At 47.9% G+C, this 20,532-nt stretch overlaps 1 protein-coding gene across 6 annotated transcripts in view; it reads right to left on the bottom strand.

The window, feature by feature from the left end:
• Positions 1 to 20,532, bottom strand: part of GLI2 (GLI family zinc finger 2) — a 198,191-nt gene that overhangs the window by 70,870 nt on the left and 106,789 nt on the right. The gene's annotated exons all lie outside the window — the stretch shown is intronic.

Genomic DNA, 20,532 nt, shown 5'->3' with positions numbered 1-20,532 from the left:
AGCGCTCTTTGAACTTGAGGAGATTATAGGAAGCACCAAGGAAAACTAGACTTGCAACGCAAATCAGACTCAACAGAGCCCGGCGGGATCCAGACCTGCGTCGTCCCTCATGCCTGGAGTGGCAGCAAACACCTTTCCTGAAGGTCTGTACACACAGGTTGGAAATATTTACCTAAAAATGTAACAGCGAGAGCAGCGCTAATGCAGACCATCTAGGCAGTCAGAAGAGGCTCAAAAGTGCCTACTGCCAGGTTCTGAGAGAGGAGCCCAAATTGCTCTCACTTGTAATCACTTGAGGCCCTATTTTTTATTCATTTGAGAAGCTTGTTTCATCTTTGATGGAAAGATAAAGTGGTCTCAAAAGGCAGAGAACACCTACATTGACTTATTAAATCTACAGGTTTTAATATTTATTATTGACCCCAAAAGTTAACGGTAAGAATATTTGAGTGAGTCAAGCTGATGGAAAATTCATCAGGTTATTTCTCCACGCCACCCCCGACAACACTGCCTAGCCGCCTGGGCCTTTCCTGCTAAAATTACAGAAGTTAAAGAAATACAATTAGCAGAGCCACGATAATGATACCGTACAATCGCCCTCTGATAGGGCTCATCGTATCCGTAACGATGCTGCTTTCTAGATGTGTACCAGCGATCAGCTTAAAGATAAAAGCCTGGTCTTGCTCTGCCTTTACAAATAGTCCGAAGTTCTTCATTAAAGATTACTTAATATTGTCACAGGTCTTCCCATTCCCTTTCTGGCTTCTTGGCCTTTCTGTCTAACTGGAGACTAAAAGCAAAACAAAACCAGCCTCCTAAGTGATCATTTCAAAACCCAGTCTGCACTCAGTATTTCACTGTGACTTGCCTCCGTGACAGGTAGCATCTCTCTGTAGAGTGGGGAAGCACCATCCAAAACCAAAGTGTCAAAGCTTGGGCCAAGTCTCTCGCTGATGCTCAGCAAACGCCAGTAAACGCCAAACTCTTTTCTATGAAAGACTTAAAATTCAGCCTTTCGCATCTGTGACTCCAGCTGCAACAGAGCTACGCCGACTCCGTCCGGCCAGGCTGTGCTCCTTGCCGGTCCGTCATGCAAAGCCTGCGTGAAATCCCCGTATACGTCTTTCCCGGCATATCAGCAAGAGGATCTGAGGCTCCTACTCCCATTGCAACGTACAATCCCGGAGCACAGCGCGGCGGCACAGGCGCGTCAGCTGGGCTTCTGGGAGAGGTGAGAGACTACACAAAAACAACCCTCTTGCCAACTCTGCTGAAAGGCGTTAAGCTAAGGTAGTCGGGGTGGAAAGTATTTAAGGCTCCGCAGCAGACTTGCTCTCCGTGCTCCAGCGAAGGGCTGGCACCACACACTACCTGATACACTGGGAGCATTTTTGCAGCTCGCCTAATGTCAGGACACAGTAGGGTAACTGTTAACCGCCTTCCCCCCTTCTGCTCCCCTCCCCTCCTCCCCCAAAAGCAGCTCAGGGAGAGAATAAACTTGCATCCTTTAGGATTTGCTTTGGCAGGAGAAAGATTCACCCTTTAACCGTCCTGGGTAGGGGTGATCTGTTACATAAGGACACTTGTAAGGAGTCTTCATTTTAAGAGGCAGCCAGTGTTTTTCCAGGTCAGAAATGCAGCAGAGTTCAGCCGTCACACCCCGTCCCCTGCTCACGCAGCACCATACAGCCTCTGGTCTCCCCAGACCACGCACAGCCCAAAAAGCTGCCAGGGCTGGCAGGCACCTAGAGCTGCTGCACTCCTCCCTGGGGACACTGCTACGGCTACAACCCACGGCTGCCGTGGGGACCAGATGGAGTGGGGCAAGGAGGTTTTACATCATCACGCACCAAGCACGGTCACAAAACCAACTACCCCTGCACAGACATCTGATGCCAGGCAACGCAATCGTCTCTTCCAGCCTGAGCCCCTAGGCTGGGCTTCCTGCAGTGCTCAGCCTGTATTTATGCCACACAAATAAACCCAGCTCTTCTGCAGTCCTGGGCGCAATCTGCCAACAGCCCAGCTGGCAGCTCTATAGGTGAAATTTTGCCACCTCCCAAAACAGGGTGGCCACTCTGCCTGTAACGGGCAGGTCCGGGGCTGGGTTAACCCTGAGTTGACATGGGCTGAAACTGTGCTGGGCATCTTGGTAATGTTTTAATAATATGGAGGGTCATACCCTAATCCTTGGGCTCATTCCTTGGACCAGTTTAATTCACTAATAATGATAAAACTATTAAGAATAACAGGTCAAATGCTGAATCTCTTAAAACTCAGGCCAGTTAGGTTTTATTTTGTGACTGTACATTTCTAAATGATCGATTGCCGAGGTAATATAGGAAATTTTTGCACAAAAAAAGTCTTTGCCTGTCACTCAGGAGAGCTGGGGAAAAGAAAACACGGGGTGTTTGCTGTCTGGCCTCCTTTCCTAGCTATCTGTTGCTATAAAAATGACATCAGAAGAGAATTTCTCCCTCCTCACACCTCCAATTATTAATGGGAGAAAAATTTCCATGAACTTCCTCCCTCCCTCCCACTGGCACCATTGGTTTGTTTTTAGCATTTCAACCTATTTGGACCGCGGGAGGGTCAGCAATGCCCCTGCCTTGGCCGCCTGTTTCACTCTGCCACTCTCATTTCCAACCCCACCACGTACTCGGTGTTTTGCTGCTGCCGGGGGTGAGGCAAGGGTTGGTTTTGGTGACGTCCCTTTGCCGCGTCCCATTTCGGGGCTTCCCCTCTGCTCCCCTGCCTGGGAGCACCAGCCAAGCCTATGGGCTCCGGTGGCTGGTGCTGTTCCTTTTTATTTTTTTCCAGGTGCTTGGTCAGAAATAATGAATGGTTTTATAGGCAATCAACTACCAATTCATAAACGTCAGCCTGGCTCTGCTTCTTGTTCCCACCCCTCCCGAAGAGGACAGCGAGCTGGCAGCAGGACAGCAACACACGCTGTTAACAAAGATGGATGTTTTACACATACGAGTTAAAAAGACAATTATATTCAATTACTTCAAGTAAGTCATGGTGATGTATTCCTGAATAGCCACGGGAAGGGCAATATGATGATTAGGGCAATGAATTTGCCAACTTTAATCTAATCAAGGCAATCTTTTGTTTAGCATTATCTGCTTTGCAGTGGCAGAGGATTTACTAAACCCAAGCAATCTTTGCAGATTTATCCCAAAACCTGCCCAATTAGCGCTAATGGTGATGGTTTTACACAGAGGGAGGAAACTTTTAGCAGGAGGCCTGGGGAAAGCTTTCCCCCGGGAAAAAGTTTGGCCACGCCAAGCCATGTGGTACGATATGGTGCGGCACGAAGGCATGACATGGCACCTCCACCACTGGCACCTCTAGCACCGGAACAACAGATAAACATTTTCTCTGGCTCCCACGGAAGAAAGAGAAAACCAAAGAACAAATCAAAGTAGCCCCCAAGGGGCAGGGACGATGGGGAAACAGGGCGTTTCGTACAGAAATAACACGGCTCTTCATTAAGGCTGTGGCACGCAGCTCCCGGGGTGCAGCACAGCGGCAGAGCAGCAAGGCGCAGTCGGGAGGCCCCACCTTCCACCCCGCCGCTGCTCGTGCAGGAATGCGCCTGCTCCGCCGTGCCGTTTGATAAGGGCAAAGATGCTGCTACCTGTCCCCACTTGTTGGAGCTGATTTTCCGGCCAAGGTTTATGAGCAAGACACGGACCTCCCACTGCTATATTCTCATCCTTGTCTATTCAAAGGCCAGCCAACCCTCTGGCTTCAAAGAGAAAAGATATGAAGCAGAAACGCAGGTTTAAAGGGGATGTCCCTTTGCCGAAAATCCCAGGAATCGGGGAGGGAGGCATCAGAAACAGGCATTTTTTTGAGGATGATGCAGGCTTTTGATTATCTCCACAGATAAACCTGTGCGTCAACAGAAACACAGACTGCGCGTATGGGTTTGTACAGCAAGCAAAGGAGCCGTTTTGACATCACTCACAGCAGCACCTCTTTTTGAGCCCTAAAAGGAGAATTAGGAAAGGTCAAATAAGATTTTTCTATTCCAAATACTTCAGCCTACACACATGATCACTAAAAAAATTTAAAAAGCAGCAGAAGAAAAGAAATCACGCCGCTGAATAGGGTTTCATTTGCTGTTCGCTTTGACAAAAATAATTCGGAAAGCCCTTGGGAAAGCGCTTAAAGGACCTCTTCTGTTCCCACTTGCAGCTGGGGTGCTGCAGCAAGACTGGCCGGGGAGGCACCCCGAGAAGCCCCACACGCACCCTCTGTACCATCCAATACGTACTGGGCTCCTACCGCTTTATCTAAAGCACGAGCTGCACAGGCCACCAGGTGGGCTAAAAAAATGTGGTTTTCCTACAGATGTCCAACAGTCTTCTGTGGGAACAAGCAGTCCAGGCTGTGAGTGGGCTTCTTTGCCATCAGATATACAGCATAAACGTTTTGCAATCAACAGGGAAAGTAATTTGTTGAGGAAAAAAGTAAAAGATTACTGTCTGGATAATTCAGCACCTGTAGTGCTTTTTTCAACAAATTTGCAAAAACGCCCATGAAAAAAATAACATTTTATAAAGGAGGAAAAACAAATACCGACTTCTTGAGATCCCCTTTGGCTTGATTTCCTATGGTTTTAGTGACGCATGGGACACAGCTTTCATAAAGGGATCACAAGCTACCTTGCAAAGTCTAACAAAGCTTCACCTCTCCTTATGAAGAGAAGCAAATGTGCATTGAAACACAGCCCTTTTTTTTACTCGAGAGGGGCTGAAACAGGGTAATGTAAAATAATTTTCCCAAAGTCTACGCAGTCAAACAAGAGCAGGTTCCCCAGCGAACCTCAACCACAGCAGGCAGAAACTGCAACTTTATCTTTAAAAGGCTTGAGAGCCCCAGGGTATTGGATTGATTTGGATTAGTAGGAGAAAAACTTCTCCAGACAACAGCTCACGCACTCCTGTCACCGCAGTGTCATTAGCAGTTGTGCACAAGCAGCTGACGCAGAAGAAGAATGGGAAGGGGAAGTCCCAGAAGATGCTGGTGAGTGCCCACGAGTGCTTTTGCAGCAGCGGCACTACGCTGTCACGGGCCACATCCCGGTTACTGGGGGTGGTGGGACGCTGCTTGGTGCGACACGGCAGCTTGCAACAGCTTCTGCTTTTTTTTTTCCCCCGGGTCCAGCTTCTTTGAAAAGCTTAATAGGAAAATAACTGCTGTCTGCACTAGACACTACATGGAAACCTCTAAGACATGAGAGGAGGCATTTGCTAGTCTTCCCCATCTCCAGAGCTAAGGCCCTTTTCGGTGCCCACATTTTCTCCTGGGCGTCCAAATCTCACTCTTTTCTCAAGGACAAGGTTAAAGATACAATAAACATGAAGTGTCCTTCACTCAGTCATCACCCAGAGAAGCCCAAAGCATCAAGTGAGAAATAAATTGTAGGTGGCATTCGTTTTCTTGTTACGCTTTTTAAAGTCCCTACTTATCCACAGCTTACATTTTAAAGGGATGCATTTTGGCATCCAATGACTGTCGTGGAAAATACCAGGTTTGTTTTAAAACAGCAAAGAGGGGCTTTGCTCCCCAGCCATCCTGCAGTGATTTTCCTCACGTCAGAGGTCCCCGGGGCTTGGTGGGCTTCAGAGCATCCCCGGACAGCCTTGACGCGTGAGCAGGGGAAGCAAACCCGGCCCCGGGCGACTGAGTGTGTGTGTGGCTACTTGACTCCCTTTGATAGTCCCTCCTGGGCGTTTCAGTGTTGTATTTGGATGGCCGCCCCTCCAGCAAAGTGCTGCAGGGCTGTAGGTGTCGGCAAGGGAGATGTTTTTGTGTTTGTGTGACGTCCCCAGAATAATGATCTTGCTGTTTAAGTGAGTTGAGCGAATGAATGAGCACAAGAAAAACATCTTCGCTGAAAGCGCAGCCAAAGTTAATGCACCATTAATAATGGCCCGGGTGAATTATTGGAAGAGATAATAGGCCTGGGGTCAGGGAAGGTCTGAGACAAAGAACGGGGAAAATTGGGTCACAGAAACATGACAGAGCAGATCACGCTGATGCGCCTGTGGGATTCTCCTTGGATGAAGTCATGTACCACCACGCAGAATATTAAGGGCTTTGCAGGGAAAGCCATTCCCAGAACCACCGCTTGGATTGATACGGGGAGGAGGGGGAGCAGACACACAAGGCTACAGTAGCTGCCTCTTAGTCCCCCACAAGTCCCCGTTTGAGAGCTTCACTTTAAAGTTGTTTAGATACTTTGCAAAATACACCAACTGCACACCTACCTCAAAACGGGATAATTATGTGGTTGCTAATTACACCAATCTGCATATTTTCTAAGCAGAGAGAGGTGTCTGGGGGAGTATCTGCCTTCCCCGAACAGCAGTGCCGTGCGTTTCGCAAAAAGCCATCTCAGGTGCTTCAGCAGCTCGCTTTTCTGTCTCCAAAATCACTGCGGACCAGCCGTGGAGCTGCAACCTCATCTCCCTCCCTGCCAGCTGCCTGGCTTCACGACACTAAATTACCAACTAACCTCGCTTTGTCAGAATTTCCCTTCTTTAAAATGGAGATAATAATACCTCCCTACCTCAGAGGTTTGGTTAATGTTTATACAGCAGTTTAAAAATGATGTGGTAATTAAGTGCTCAGTATTATTATATCAACGTGTATAATGATTCCAGCAGACAGCACTATAAACAGGGCTGCACCGTGCATGCTTTTCTTTTGTTTGGCTTGTTAGCATTTAGTTTGGTTTTCGTACAGCATACTTCTATTATTGGTTAATTATTACGTTGTTTTATTACCTGCTCAGTGGCTTTAACAAAAAGAAAAGAGGAACTACACCGGTAAAATAATAGTAAATACTCGTTCTGGCCTGCTATGAACATTATAACAAAGATAAATGGGAGGCGGGCTCCCACCAGCTCACCTCGGGAGACCCCTCTCCCGCCCAGAGTATTACAGGCCATTTTGAAACACATCCAGCCAGCTGTTTCCATCCAGAGGGACGCAGAACCAGTTTTCTCTTCTTCTAACATACCTAATGAAGAAAGGTGGTGGCAGCCTCATTTACAAAGCTATTTTTTTCAGACAATGCGTGTCAGGATGCTGGAGAAGGCAATGTGCTTAGTTTAACCGTGGGTTGGGTACAGCAAGCCAAGCTTCCCATTCAGGTAAGCAATAAAGAGCACACAACTAACTTCTGTTGGACAAATGGCTCAGGTAATGGTAAATACCTTGTAGGAGTGTTGGAAGGAGAAGGGGCCTTGCTGGGATGCAGATATGCGGAAAGTAAACAAGAAATAATAGAAAACACGTTGCCCTTCAGCTATAAAATCACCAAAAAAAGCCTCAAAACAAGCATTATTGTACTGACACCTCAAAGCATCCGCAGGACGGTCAGCGTGACTTCACACTCGGAGAAACTGAGGCGCAGTGAGGAGCAGAGGACAACACCAAGAAGGCTTGCCTCTCCGCTTGCCTCTTCTCCAGCAGTACTGCTGGAGCCCCCACGTGCACCCCACCACCATGGCAAGACCCGGGAGCTGTTTGTTTCCCTGCCAGCCAGCAGCAAGACCGCACGTGTGGCCACTCAGCTCCCTGCGGGGACACAGACTTTGGATGCCCATGTGGATGCAGTACTTACTTCACACAGAATAAAGCCCATTCCTGGGGTTACCTGCATAATAAAAGTTGTTATAAAGGCCATGAGACACGGCAAATATCTCCATCAGACACTGCAAATGCAAGGCTGCCCCTTTGCAGCATCCCAGAGGAAACCTCCTTGGGAGCCATCACAACAGCCAGCCATCCTCTTGGAGATGGCCCAGAGGAGTTTATCCTCTTACAAAATTTATTCTACTGCTTCAGCTCAGGTGGAAGAACAATGAAGAAGGCTGTTGAAGATGCTGAGGGCTGCCATTACGCAGCCCCCACCTAGGACACGGGCACTGCCGGCACATGGCAGGCAGAAACGTGCTCCTGGTGGCCACGCAGCCAGGGAACACGTTTCAGCGCGGCCACTGTTTTTGCATTTGGGCAGCGCTGCTGAGCCGCAGGTTGTGTCCAAAAGCGGGGCAGGCAGGCACGCGTCTGCGGAGTGAGCTGGCTCTTGCAGCTGGGGCAGGGGCGAGATTAGATCAGTGAGCTCCCCTCACGGCCCCATGGCCAACTTGAGGCAACACCGAACGAATTTCCCCATAAATTTCCTCCCCACCCCAAGAAGGAGGAGGCATGCTTAAATGAACTGAATTAATGGAAGTAGGAGATTCTTGTTCATCTCTATGTCTAACCCATCCTGAAGCTCCTGACAGCTCTCCTTCAGCTCGCTCCCATGTACCACCTGACCTCTGTTAATGGCATTAAACCTGTCAGTCTTTTCCTGAGCAAAAGAGCTGGAACAATTACAGTGAGGCTAAAAATGGCCTTTGCCTCTACGTAGAAAATTTAGATTAAAAATGTAAGAGTTCATTGACATTTCCTACAAGAACGTAGAATTGTCATTAAGAAATCAAACCCTGAAATACCTCAGTTGTTATCTACCATCTCCAAAACGCTGCATGAGGGGCTTTCTGCCTCAGCCACCGAAGGGCTGGGGACAGCTGTCCTGGTGGGGACAGCCCAGCTGCTGCTGGCAGGGACACGAGGAAGCCAGGAGACCCTGTAACGCGCTCCCATGCAGTAGCTGGCTTTGCAGCACACTTCAGGTGTGACCAAAAATGGGGCACTTCTCTTCTTGGTGAGAAAACAGGAATTTTCTGAAGCCTGCGGACAACCCGCATGGAAAGTTCTGGCTTTGCTCTTGTAACAGATTGTACCCAAAACTTTCAAAAACTTCAAAATGGTGTTGGGAGGATGAATATATTCACGTCTACAGAAGTATTTTCAGACATTCAGATGGGCATCTGTGAGTAAAGGCGATGCATTATTCATTAACCTACAAGAATTCCTGGGGTCTTCGGGTTACTGACATGTGGCAGCCTTAAGGGGACAAATAATTATTTTTTTATACCTCTAGGAAAGGTAAATAACATGAAAGCAGAGCTCTCCTGCAGCCAGGGGGAACCCCACGAGCACGAGGAAGTCCTGCAGCGGGATGCCCGAACACTGAAGCGCTGATGGCTTTCCAAAGAGCAATAATTAGAGAAGTCTCTTGATCATCCTTGCTGCCACCAGCCATCACCTTCAGTCCTAAGCAGCCTGAGTTGGGGGAAGGTTTAAGGCAGAACAGTTTTCCATCAGAAAACATTTTCCAGGAACCTGCAGCTGCTGTCAAAAGTGGCACAGAAGAGATGAAGATGGTTTATGATCTATTATATTTTAGACTACAAGAAGAACGTGGAAGTGATGAACCTGAAACGCCTTGACTTTATTACAACAATATCTGCCAACATGGGAAGTTTCTGAAAGAGATTGCTGAGAATTTTTGCTTCCTGGGAAATTAAAAAGAAAATAAAATTGCCTTCTGCTGCTAAGTAAGCGTTGAATTCTTCTTTGGGACACAACGAAATCTGAAACATCAGCAGCGTGATGGCACGTGGCAACCCGCTCCACTCGCACGCCGCTGCTGGAGGAGTCGCCCTGGTTTCGGCCTCTGAGCTGCACTGCACAGGGTTGCTGTCAAGGTCCTTCTGCTTCAATGGCCAGAAGCATCCCAGGCTCATCGCTACATGCTATGCAGGCACAGCGAACCTGCTGAAACGTAAGCCATCGAGGCTGGGACGGAGATGGACAACAGGATGCAAACCCCATCTGCGACGTGCCAGTCCACCTCACCGCACCTGACCAGGAGTTTCTACCTCCACGCTGAGGATTTCCAGAGTGAGACTTTCCCACCGGTGCCGGCTTTTTGGACGAGGAGCTGTGACTACCGAACGGCAGAAAACAAACCCAAAAGGCCTAATGCAGCTTATTAATTCCACAGGTCTTGAGCTGCAAATGTTGAGAGTCTTGAAAATCACTTAATTGCCAGGCTGTCAGGCCAAGATGTATTTTGAGGACGCTGCCAATCTGACAGTTATTAACAAACAAAGAGGCCGCAAGCCCCGACTGCACCGAGATCCTTGTTACTTCTACTCATGTGCCGCCTCCCAACAGGAAGTACTTAATAAGAATAATAATATCCCGAAAGGCCAACCTACGGCAGTGCAATTAAAAAGCTTTTCTGTCTCACTTTGAGGGGGGAAAAAAAAAATGAGGGGGAAATTAAAATCAGACAGGAAATTCCACTAGAACAAGCTGGCTTATGTCCTAATAACACAGGATTGTGCCAACTCCTCCAGAAAGCAGAGGAGGGAAAGAAAAAAAAAAAAAAAGAAAAGGAAAAAGAGAAAAGCAGCCCTCTAGACTGACTCAGATCTGAGGCTACATTGTGGTTCAGCTGTGGCTGCAATTCTAAAGGGAGAAAGGCAGCACAAGCGAATAAAAGGCAGTTTGCTTTTCGAGCAAGTTGCTGTTCTATAATGTAACTCTTGTATGAAAGCGCGCGGCCACTGCCGCTTTGTCAAGAAAAGACACAGCCCGGTAAGCTCGAAGGGCCAGATGGATCTTGGGGCTTGTTCTCCCAACAGCTGCTGCCAGAGAATGGAAAGAAGAAAAAGAACAACAACAACAACAAAAAATCCCAACCAGCGAGGAAGAAATCCTGGCGCGCGAGGGGCGGGCAGGGAGGTGGGGGCAGACCAGATGGTGGTTCAGCTTGTGCCTGCCTGGACGGGCAGCGGGAGAAACATCAGTATGTCAAAAACAGCTATGCAAACTTTCGGATCCCTCAAGAAAGACACGTTCACGGAAGAAAAAATGCCCACAGGTTTAAGAGAAGTTTTCTCCAAGTTGTTATCATCCTGCTTCCTGGGAAGCCCGTAGCATCCTGGATTCAGCAACCGCCTGCACCTCCAGCTGATGTAGCAATTTCCAAAAAAAGCGGGCCAAGAGGATTTGCCATCGACTGCTCTGGGACCAGGGCAATGAATGGCAAACTCTTTCATTCCCCAGAGTATTTCACGTTAAAGCTCATTTCACAGTGGGAGCCACATCACTTGAAATGGCTGGTGAAAAGGGATTGTGTGAACCTCAGCCGACTGCTGAGTGCCAGGAGTATTCCCCAATATCCCCTGTTTTCTCCCGCGGTCCTCAATACCCAGCTGCGAGAGACCCCCCCAAGCCTTCAAGATGTTTCTCTTTCTGGGTACCGCAAGGAGAGAAATGTGTGTGATGCACGTTCAAGTGAGGTCCTGACAGAGGTCCTGCCTCCCGGGCAGGGACCCTGGGGAGCAGACAACCGGAGCACGAGTCCATAGGCAGCTGAATGTGCTGCTCTATATGGCTCGGCTGCTCCTGGAGCTTGATTTTACATCTGAGCAAACTTTTCCTTGGCTCTCAAAAGTGCAACTACTCCAGATCGCCTATAATACAAGGCTAAATTGTAATTTGCCATTAGATAGAGGCATTATGGGAGAAAGCACTTATAATTGGCATTTATAACCAGGAGGCAGCGGGAGCACCGGAGGACACTCAGTTGCATCCGACACAATCAAGCCCAGGATCTCCGCTGGTGACATGCGGAGGGATGGGGAAGTTCAGCAGCCTCAGACTGGAGACAAGGAGACTGCTTAAGCACCAAAGGGCAAAACTAGTGAATGAAAAAGGAGGAGAGCACATCAGCTATCGTGCAGTGCTCTCTGCACGACACTTCTCATCTGACAGCAAATCTAGCAGAGCCCTGACCACGCGCCTTCCACTCATGCAAATAAAAGCTTATCGAGGAGCACCATCCCAAGCTGCATCCCCAGGAGCAGGTCTACAGATGGGGATGTCTTTTAGCATTCAAATCAATCCTGCCTCACGCCCCCAGCCACAAATTCACACCCCTCCCCAGAGGTGGCACCGGTACTCACGCAATCACACAGCGAGCCAGCTCAGGGAGTTCATCCAGTTGAAAACTAATCACCTAAAATTTTATTGCATGGGGCTCTGGCTGGATCAACTCCCTGAACCAGTTTACCATGAGATCGCTGGTGCATGAATGAGCAAAGAAAGCCCTTAGGCTGTGGTTCAGCAACCACTTCCAGCCCAGGCTGCCACTGAAAGCAGAAGTCCTGACCTCCCTTGGCCATTCATCCTCATGTCGTGCCACTCTCCGTTACGGTTGCCAGGCTGGTTTTGTGTGGCTGCAGGGCTGACTGGACCGAGGAGCGCATCCCGCTGAAAGATAACTTACCCCTTCCCAAGGGCTGGTGCTCAGCTGGGTGAGCTTCATGCCCACAGCCCAGTTTCCCAGGTGCTGGTCCTGGGGGGCATGGCTGCTTCTAGTGTTGGCCAAACTACGCGTACGGAGAAGCTGGGCTGACCGGCCACTGCAAACTAAATACATTTCCCCAAATCCTTCAGGTAGCGCACCAGGAGCTGTCGGCTCAAGGAGCCGGCACAACTTGCAGGAGTTGGAAAGCCTCCTTGCAGAAGAAAAACTCCCAGGCAGATGCTTAAATCCCATGAAAGCGCAGGTGTCGGTGCCAACAAGAAAGGGCATGCCAGCCCGCCCTGAGCACAGACCTACCTGAACGATCTCCCCTGCCGCAGGGCTGCCTGCTGCCATCATGGGGACACCCGTACCCCCTCACGCTACAAAGACTTTCTCAATCTTTCAGGACAAGGCTGTGCTTCAAATGCAGTGCTGGCATTTCTAGCCTCTCCAATCCAAACCACAGGAGTCAGTTTGCTTTCTTTATGCATATGCTCCTCCAGGCACTAAAACAAACTGAAATCAAACTGTTCCTATAGGCAATGGCTTGAAAAATATCCCCTCCCTATGAAAGGTCTGTTTATATTATTTGTAAAATTGAACAAATTGAGTCTGGAAAAACCTTGTGCAGTCTGCCGTGCTGAAGTTTTGACCAAACTTCTTTCTGGAAATGGAAGCAAAGATGTCTGCTTTCGACTGAAGTCATCATAAAATTGCAGGGCTGGGTATTTTTTTCTTGCACTTATACCCAGGTGATAAGCATCGCGGTAGCCTTCAAAGAAGAGTTTTGGGAGCGTTCATGCTTCAGGACAACAGTCCCCAGAGCACTCCTAGTCCATAAGGACTGAGAGGATACTGCGCGAGCTGGCTTTTAACCAAGCACAAGGCAGCCCGCTGCTCTGAACTAAGCAGAAGGTCTGATGAGGAGAGGGGTGAGGAAGTTATCTGTCTTACCCAGCTGTGGTTTTGGTGCAGGCTAATAACTCCCATGTATCATCCTGCCGTGGTATGAAAATTTTCCGCCTGGTGTTAAAAATGGTCCCAGTGCAGTTTGCAGTGGGTTCTCCAGGCAGCTCATGCAAAGTGCTGGTTGTTAGCATGCTGCTTGTGTAATGAGGGTGCTTAAGACTGTAAGGGGTCTCTGGAAGGTCCTGAAGAGTGATTGCAGTTCAGGAGACTCACCCACCTGGCAACACGCTGATTTATGGCCTGCTCAGTTAATAGCCCTGCTTAACACAGGAGTTTGTCGAGATTAAGTAATTGCCTGAAACAAAAAGTTTATTATCTTTAAGTCTCTGCTGATGAATGACTGGGTGTTGGAAGAATCATGTGAAAGATCATCTGTGATTCCCTCCCACTTCGGGGGGGGGGGGGGGGGAGGAGGAGAAAAATAATAAGATTTTAAAAGACAAGCTTTTCCAAAAGGAGTTTGAAAGCTCCCAATGTACACTGAAACACAGCCGCAGACAGTTACAAGCAAGAGGTTTCACATCTTGGGTGCCATCTAATAAATAGCTCAAGTAGTAACACAGTTCTGTGATGCATTTTTCCCCAAGAACTGCAAATATTTTGTAAACATTAATTAATACCGCCCCTTGAGAGATAACTGATCCTGTCACACAATAATAAGATTAGGAATAAATCAAGATGCAAAGCCTGTTTCGTTTCCATACATCACGTAGTGGCCTTTCCCATCCTAGAAAAATCTGGAAATTCTCCAGTCTAGAAAACACCGCAGATAACTGTAGAGTTAAAAGATGCCGCATGCTAAATTCTGCTATAATTATTACTCATCTCTATTTCCAGATGCTTCAGCAAGGTTAATCGGCTTGATTAAGGTCACACACTTACGCTGCCGCCTGAAACTGAGATCCAAAGTGCACCAGAGCACCAGGCTTTGCGGCTCGCCTCTGTCCACCCGCACCCTGAGATAGGACACCTGCCTGCTGAGCATCCCTCGCAGTGGGGCTCGTGCTAGGAGATCACACGACGCAAACCTCTCCTCCTCTGTCCCCCGTTCCCTTTGCTCAGAGTTGGCACATAAGTACGAGAGTTTGGACACGAGGGAAACAGGACCGACAAGAAACCCCCCTCTGTATTGCAACCACTAAGTAACGTTCCCACAGCCCCAGATGTGAGACGCGCTGTCCCTCCTCACATCACTTCGAGGCCTTCCTGCAATAAAACGGGACTTGGCTCCAGCTTTTCCTAGCACTTCTCATATTACCTTTTAATCCAAATACATATGGTTCAGGGAACACTGAGAGACTTGCATGAAAGGATGTACACCAAGAGAATGCAAACCCTGGAAAAGAAAGGATGAGATCTGCAAGACTCCCTTGGCCCCAAACCTGTGTCCCCCCCAACTCCCCAGCATATTAATCAAGAGCCTGATGAGATTCCTTTTGAAATCCCCCAAAAGATTTCTGTAGACTTCAGTGGCATTTGGATCAGGCTACAAACTCAGAATAAATCATAAACTGGCTACATCTGCCAAGTTTATTTCTTTCTTTTCCAGATTTCAGAACAAATCTATTTTACTGCTGGGAAAAAGCAGAATGAAATAACTGACAAGAGTTCAAATATCCTGTATCACTCCCCATATTAATTCAGCCAGTCAATCTATCCCATAACTTTGGGAAGTGAAGCAGATTACTTTGGCCAGATCAAACCACAAAAACTGTGCTGCTTCCTTTATGTGCATTTTATTATTTAAGACAACCTGTGCAAACCCCTTTCTCTTGGGTTAAAAGTGACAATTTGGGGGACTAAAGTTAAGCACAGTCTTAAGCTAAGCTAGAATAAACCAAATGACATCTGCACTGAAATAATCCAATGATCACCACAACACCTCCACGCCCCCAACCAATTTTGGAGAGGCTCTCTTATTAAAAAACATCTAATCTTAAAGGATGCACAAAAAGAAAGGACTTAAAAATGTGACACCAATCAAGAGTTTTGTGACAGCAGGAGTATTTTTAACGACACAAGGGACTCTGAAACAGGTCCCTGCAACCTTATGTTTTGCATAAATTGGGATGCTTTCATTCATTTGTGGCTAATGCATTGCCTTTTTTTTTTTTTTTTTTTAAACTCTATTTACCACTGACAGCAAATTCCCCACTTGTAAAAGACCACGTCTAACTTCCAAGTTGGGTGATTCTGCCGCATGTCCCTCTATTAGTGTCTGTCCTCAGCAAGCAGAAAAGGAGCTGTTTCCCCACTCTCAACTCAGAGCCCGGCTGATGTGTGCTGATAGCTTCAGGCTAACTTGAGAGATCTGCGAGATGGGGAGCCTCCTATGGCAAACAGCTTCCGATATCATTTAGGGTTTTATTTATTCATTCATCGTCTGCTGAAAGCAACGTTAGCACTGACTTTGAGCTGGAAAGCCACTGCACAACGAATGTAGCATCTATTGGACTTTTCTCTCATTTTCAGTGTTGTTCTGGCAAAAAACCAACAACTGCACAAGACAGGAAAAGCAGCCAGACATCCTGGCTTGGGGAAGACCCTTGGATTTGCTTTGACCCACGGCTTGGGCTCATTGTGCCATTTCAGGATGGGATCTACACAACCGCTCGTGTACTGGGCCCCCGAACTAGGGCAACGGCAGAAATGGGCGTATTAAGTTCTTCAGAAATGCAGTACTGGCAGATCAAAACATCTGTGAACACTGTGTTTTACTGACAACACACTTCTAACTTTGAAATGGGTACTGCTATCAGCCTATTAGTACAAGCACTTTACTTTGAAGTATGTACTGTAATTCTTGCAATTTTACTCCTGGCTCTGGTATTCATTTGGCTCTGGTTACTTCTACAATTTATCTTCCCACTGCAAAATTCAGACTGTAATATGCCCATCCAGAGGGGTACAGGTATATGCACCCTCTTTCTGTGCTCCCCTTTTACCTTGCATGATAGTTTCAATAAGAAACTTTAAAGAAAAAAAAAAAAAGCTTTTCAATCCCAGTGATGTTAGATCTCAGTCTTTCCCATGAGAAAATCACTTAGCACTTCTCTGACTTCAGGTGACTCATTGCTGTTACCCTGCTGAGGCTCCCGTACTCCCCTTGCGGTGTTTAACCCAGGCATGTAACTCGCCCTGGTGCGGTAGGCGTGTTGGCATTTGCTAATAGGCTTCCCGGGCTGTCACCTGGATGTGATGGGTGAGACAAAAGATTATGCGATGACTTCTGTTTACAGAGCAGTTATGATAAGCTGACATTTGCCTCTAGCTGTTGGGTTTGATAACTCAAAGATGGCCTACATGAGCGCTCGCCCTCTGAGCTCGTGACACTCTCGTTGAGAGTCGTTTTAGAGCAACTTCTCCACATATCCTCCTGAAAATTACAAGTGAATTTCTAATGCGTGTGAATGAGGCCGAATTGACAGCTGAGGAAGCCGCGGTGCCTTAATCTCCGCACTCACGTCATCACATGTCACGTCACCTGTGCCACCTCGCTGGCAGCCGTCGGCACTCTCATGGAGGCTCAGTTTCCCAGCCCCCAGTCTGAGGACAGTTTCCTTCACCCAGCCCCACAACGGCAGGTATCAGTGTAAATTGGACATGTCTTTAGGATGGGGCACCTGCTGCCGGGGAGCACCATCGGCGTCCTCAGGTGAGCAGCAAAGCTCCAGCGGCAGATGCCTTTGAACACCTGAATGAGCATTTTCCCATTACCAACTCGGATTTCACAACTCTTCACTCGTAGGCAAACACGCCTGTGTGCGCTTAAAAGGAGAAGGGATCTGGGTCAGGGCCCAGGGAGACAAAGAAACCACATTGCGAGAAGAGTGACTTTGTTCCCTAGGGACCAAGAGTGCCAGGTAGGCACCACCACCTTGAAACATCACTGGGGAAGGGGAAGGAAAGAAAAGGCCTGGATGAACCTGTGCCAGCATCATGCTGGTTGTCAAAGCCATGACTGGTTGAGGTGATGGCACATCTAACCACGCTGTTGGGTCCACAGGACCCTATCACATTTCTCCAGGAATCAGCTGGTACCACAGATCTGCCATGTTCACTTACTAAAAGAAGGGGGAGAAGAGGAGGAGGAAGAAAAAGAGCGGGGGAAGCTATGACGAGAAGGAAGGGGAAGACAAGCTATTGCGGATACCTTTCTAAATTACGAATTGAACTACAATGGCCACAAATGGCTATGGCTATCTTTATTATTCACACACTTCCCTATGAGTTTTTCAGTTATTCGGTTGGCCAGCAAATGAGTTTGTGGGCACAATGATTTTCTGGATTACTGGGTTTTCTCCATTTCTCAGGGTGCATTCTTCTCTTATCTTCTCTTGACTTTGTCTCATTTAGTATTAATGCAAGCCACATCTATAGCCCAAAAGAGTTGGCAAGCACAGCTTCGCCAGTACCTATAGGTGCTAATTATCATTACTAAACTGTTTCAACCACAGCTCCCAGCCCAGAAGGAACCTCTGGAGTATAATCCAATTCACAGGCACCCCTGTCACCTCTCCTGGCAAACACTGTGGGGTTGACTTATGACTGGGAAATGCAGGCAGACTGGTTAATACACTTTCTTCTGACTCAAATGACTATGTGATCATATGAGAAGAATCTGTTAATAGTTGGGCAAATAAGGGACATTAATTGCCCTGTTCTCAAATCAACATTCACCTTCAACTACATGATGTTTCTTTTTTTATCAGCATCTGGTCCCAAGAAACCCTTAATTTATTAGTTGTAAGTCCAGTTTTGCTACACTTACTTATGTCCGGTAATACCGTAGTTTGCAAGCCGTTCCACTGAATTAACAGAGCTCCAGCTGGGGCTGGATGGCAGATTCGGGCTTTGGAAAACAGCTCTCAATTCCGGGAAGTGATGGTGCACATCCCTGTGTCCATCATAGCATAGTTATCTCTCTCTTTTCGTAGCCTGAGCTTTCAAGCGACGCGAGGCAAGCGTCTCGGCCCAGTCACGCACAGGCGGTGAGAAAGGCAGGGCCAGGTCTCCATCCACCCCTGTCAGGCACGTCACCTGCACCCAGGGTCAGGAGGAAAGGGCAATTCTGCTGCCCGCACCGGGACACCCGAGACTGAACCCTTCGTGGCTGGGAGTATATTTGGGCTGCCAAGGGGGGAAAAGAGCAGGGAGATGATCTGCATTGGGAAACGTCAGGACTGCTCCCTCAGCATCCGAAGTAAAGTTCTGCAACTTTGGCTCCCAGTGGAAATAAAAAGCCTGTTTTTATCACCTCACCTCATCCTGGGTCTACAGAGAAGTGAAAGGCGAACACAGCGACTGCTAATATCTTTAGCCACATTTACTGAAACCTTTTGACACCAAGGCTATTTTTATTAGCTAAGTGCACTATGCCTGTATCAGAATGCAATTTTATTGCTTACAGTTCAGCCTTGCAAAAAGCCTTTTCCAATCCCTGTCTGTGGCAATGATAAGCCTTAATGACACAGGGAGAGGTTACAGTACCTCCTAGCACAGCCTGGCACTTAGAGCAGCTACAGATCTCCCACGCATTGCTAACCTCCCTCAGCCTCCACTCCCCTGCAGAGCTCTCCGTGCACCAGGGCTGCATTTGCAAACACCTGGCTTGGCCAGTTAGCTGGACACATCAAAAGCGTGCACGCAAAACGGGAATGAAACACGGGTCGACAGTTTTGTTTGGCTTTCCAAAACAGCACAATGAGCAGATTTTACTGCTTAGAACTGGATGGTACATTTGGTCTCCTCCTCCTCCTCCTTCTCCCAGCCTCCTGACCAGCAGTTGCAATACACAGCAATACCCAAGGGCCTCCGAGCAGCCCCACCAGCTCAGACAAGGCTCATGGTGTCCCATCTCCAGCAGTGGCCGTCTCCCAGAGAAGTCCCCAAGGCCAGAAGACCACATCACAACACTCCAGAGTACTCCCCGCAGGCAATTTCCCACCTCGGGTCCCAAGCCAGAGATGTGCCTTTGTATTCAATAACTTTTGTCAGGTTTCCCTTCCAAGCTGTGCCTCAGTTTCCCCAGCAGCAAAATGGAGAATAAGTTGCCCTTTGTTTTACAAAAATCTTTCAGCAACTATGACAGTACTTGTAAACTGCTAAAAAAGCTTGGACAGAAATTCATGCATATGTATTAAACCCCTTAATTTTTAAATTTTCTTTTAATTACATAGGATTCCCTAACTGTCTGTGTTTTTTTCCTGGAACTCTGGGTCTCTTTCAAACCAGTAAACTGCATCCCAAGTGAATAACAGTAGTTTAGAGTGATACAATCTTAGTGCCTAACACCCTCAGAGCATCGCATGCAACACCAATGTTGAGAAACCAGGAACTTGAACAGATGCAGTCAGACTGCTCGCGGTGGGAGTTCAGAGACAAATAATTCAATCTTTCATCACTCTCTAATCCCAGGAAAGATATCAAGGTTAAACTACTAAGAAAAATACAGGGAGTGTTAAGCAACACGGATTTCACTTTGGAAAGGCTTAATTAGCCTCCTAGCCGTGGTCACCCATTTCAAGAATTTGGACCTACAGTAATTTCTCCCTTTACAAGATGCACAACCCAAGTAGGGGCGTTTGCCATCTGCAGGCATGACATGGGTTTGGTGTCAGCCGCTCGCTCTATAATTGGCCCTTTCTTGTGAGTTACCACGAAAGGCTCCAGGCAGTCCCCACAGACCTTGCCCTTGATCTGGGTTAAGATACTTTGACCCGTGATCCTTTATAATAAATGATATCCCCCAGTTAAAGAATGCTGCCTTCAACAATACGGGCCTGCCCTCAGGAAGTGGGAAAGGAATTTTCCTGTAAAGGCAGATTAAGGAAATTCCACGCAAATTTCATGCATTTTGAATAATCTTCTGAACCGTGACGAACTAGCTTCCCCTTGCAGGGATCCTGCTCCAAATCGTTGTAGTTTAAAGACAAATTTAGCTGTCGCTTTCTTGGCGGCAAAGCGCGCTGTTTTTCTTGGACTCGACATGCCGGGCTGAGCGCGGCGCTCGGCGCAGCTCGTCCCTCAGGCTCGTCTGCGCGGCAGACAGAATGCGCTGCCCGGGCACTGGTACCCTCATGAGCAAGGATGATTGTAGTTTAAAGTTTACACGCAGCCCAATATTGCCCGCTGAGTTGGGATGAGCTCCTGTGCAGGGGTCAGAGAGGATTTCTTCTTGTGCCGATACCCCCCGTCCTTGGCCCAGCAGGTAACGAAGAGGCAGTGAAACCTTCCCTCCTGGTACTGGCTTTCTTCCTCTGTTTTTGGTAGCTCATGATATTCTTGGGTTTGGGATGGGATCGTGCTCAGCAGCTGTGTGT

Source organism: Mycteria americana, chromosome 9 (genome assembly GCF_035582795.1).
Source record: "Mycteria americana isolate JAX WOST 10 ecotype Jacksonville Zoo and Gardens chromosome 9, USCA_MyAme_1.0, whole genome shotgun sequence".
Taxonomy (NCBI): Eukaryota; Metazoa; Chordata; class Aves; order Ciconiiformes; family Ciconiidae; genus Mycteria; species Mycteria americana.
Note: the sequence above shows the minus strand (reverse complement) of the source record. Positions and strands in the feature narration are given on the sequence as shown.